Raw genomic sequence first — 2,922 nt, forward strand, 5'->3', positions numbered from 1 at the left:
TGAGTTGCTACGTGCTCGACGTCGATATTCCGAAACAGGCAATGTGGAGGTTGGGATGATGGTAGCAATGCGCCAGACGATGACGAGTAATGTCAGTGTCTGCATACTCGTTTTTGTCATGGGTGTATCGGGACGCAAGGCTGGTCTGGGGAAGTACATGGTAGCCCACACATGGTTTGAAAAGGTTCGGACAATGACATAGTGCGTAGAGTCGTGTGGCGTAAGTTCGTGTGTGGTGGCGCTTCACATCATGATGCATTGCAGGTCGTCCCTACACTAACGTATACTTAATCTGCCTCCCCCTCACCCCATCTTTCCTTTCCCCCAGGACGGTGTCGTCAGCGGGGGTCCTTGGCGCCCACCTGCTGTGCTCGCGGGTGCCCGGCCTCACGCCCCGCCAGAGCCGCATCTGTACGCGGGCGCCTGACGCCATGGTGGCCATCAGTGAAGGTGCGAGGGCGGGCCTGCGAGTGCCAGCGGCAGTTCCAGCATCATCGGTGGAACTGTTCCCTGGCGTCTACCAGCAGCAGCGCGTTCGGCCACATCGTTCTTGTGGGTCAGTTAATAATGGCTGGCGAGGTTTCATCCATGCTTTTCTAAACTTCACATTTCAGACATTGATTGATATTATGCAGCTTGTATGGCACTTACTAACACAAAGATGGAAGCGAGCACCGTGACAGTAACACCCTCGTTCTCACTCGTCAGGATGTTACTTGTACTTCTGTCGCTCAGGATCATATGTAATAATCATAATATAAGAGTAAGACGATATAGTCATTCATGTTTCTGGGCTTCTAAAACTCCAGATGAACCTCTTAAAGTAGCCCGAGCTGCACGTACTGCATTGCATCCCTGACCATTAGGCTGTCGTGGAGGGGAAGGTATATGTAACCTTTCTCCGCACTTGAGCATGGGATTAACCCTTGCGACATACCAGCAAGCCATCCCCGCTCCCAGAGGCTCTCAGCGACCGTGTCCCCATTATTCTCCCGCCGCCGGGCAAGGGTGAGCACACAGCGCCCCACAAGGGTTGCTTCGTCCCCTCAACACGTGCGCACCGTTCCTTTTCACGTCTCTTTCACTGCTCCCTGCCTGAGCCCCTGTTCCCCCTACTTATCTCCTTCTTTGCCCTCAGCTCTATTTGTTTACGTAATAGCATGTAATCCTCGTTTTGTACCGATTGTCATTTTTGTTCTCTAAAACCCAATTCAAAGGTCCATTAGCCTGTTAAGATCCCCCCAGGACATGGTCAGCTTGCCATATTTCTTCACCGAACAACACTCTTCTCGTAAACCTTCCTACAAGATGAGCAGGATTCTTATGAGTGTTTACCAACTACGTGTCCGTGTTCATGTAACTTTCAACTTGCTCAAAACTCCTCTCGAAGATGATCTGCAGACCGATTTACTGCGTGACATGTTCACTATTCAGGGACTGGCCTGCACCCCCTCGTTGTGAAAGCGTTGTGGACAGTCAATGAAGAAAGTCTTTTGTGCCACCAGTCTTAACAATCAGTTACGGTACATTCTCCTGGATGATCCTTTTCTAACGGAGGGAATCTGGCACAAAAGCCACCAATGAGGCTCGCTGCCCGCGGACATTATCTTACAAAAACCAAGGGGAGTGAGTTGAGCAGGGCAGGATGGGGCCCCGGACTGAACCAGATCATTTGTCGCATCACGAAGCCTGTATGGCCGGGGACAAGAAAACACCCGCCCTGCCATCCGCCCGGTGGCGTAGTTTGTGCTGGGGGCGCAGCTCCTCTTTCAGTGGCAGATGCACATTAACTGAACACATTAATTATGAACGCTAAAGTTCATGTATGTTTTCACATTATCAGACAACTTTTACAGCATTCGTAAGATGCAAAATATATAAATACTGGGTCTTTCTGAGTTCACTCTCGACTTCCGCCAGCGCTGGCCACACCCATCTCTGAGGGGAGGGGAGGGAGCCAGTGTGTGGTCAGCGTGGCCATCATTGCACCGAAAGTAAAATTTATTAGTAATAAATGTCATGCCTTGAAGGAGCTAGTTGGGTGAGCATCAGAAGTGGCCGCCCGTCAATCATGCTGTAGGCCGCCTCCTCCCCCTCCCCAGCAAGCCCAGTCACCCCCTTAATGGCCGGCCTCAGCCCCACCAGCCACGCGTCCCCTACAATTTTGTATCTAAATCACTCGTAGCGCTGGTGCCAGAACCGGTTGGGTTTCTTTATCTGTGTGCCCGTTTTCTGGCGTTGTAACGGCCCATCAGCAAGTATCCGCATGAAATCTGTGACGAGAATACCTCACATGACTTCTGTGATTTTGCGACGCCATACATGCCTGACATAAAGTGCAGGCAGCAAACTGTGGGTCATTTTCGGGATATAATCTCGTGGAGGCAAGACGTTAAACATAACGCCACAGAACTCTTCAGTGCTGCTGCTCCCGCCATCAGCCCTCGGGACATCACCATCGAGGGGCCGCCCGGTGATTATGACGAAAAAGGCAGACACACGCAGACAGGCCGCCCTTGAATGTGGCATTGCTGGGTTATTGCCGCACCGGTGGCCTGGGGCAGCAGTCCTTCACCCGCTTCTTCCGAACGCCGCATTACACGCAAAGAATGTCTTGGAATCAAATAATTGTCTTGATGTTAATTAGTTTTTTCAGGAATTCATAAATAAGTAACAGCGAACATGATCTGATTTGTCGTAACTCAGTTGTGTTGATCTACGGAAAAGAATATACAATGACTTCTTGGTGTGGTTACCTGGATGGCTGAAGGCTTCCTTGACATTTTTTTTCTCAACAAAGGAAAGTTCCTAGTGTATTAATCTCTTGTGAATTATGACAGCTATGCCTCTAAAAACAAAAATATTAATGGATGTCAGGTTAGTTATTGACAAATAGGAACAGTTCAGTGCGGTGAGCGATGG

At 50.0% G+C, this 2,922-nt stretch overlaps 1 pseudogene; it reads left to right on the forward strand.

Moving 5' to 3' along the window:
- Nucleotides 1-328: 328 nt before the first annotated feature.
- Nucleotides 329-2,922, forward strand: part of LOC126994083 (protein Wnt-7b-like) — a 6,191-nt pseudogene continuing 3,597 nt past the window's right edge.

Source organism: Eriocheir sinensis, unplaced genomic scaffold (assembly GCF_024679095.1).
Source record: "Eriocheir sinensis breed Jianghai 21 unplaced genomic scaffold, ASM2467909v1 Scaffold716, whole genome shotgun sequence".
Taxonomy (NCBI): domain Eukaryota; kingdom Metazoa; phylum Arthropoda; class Malacostraca; order Decapoda; family Varunidae; genus Eriocheir; species Eriocheir sinensis.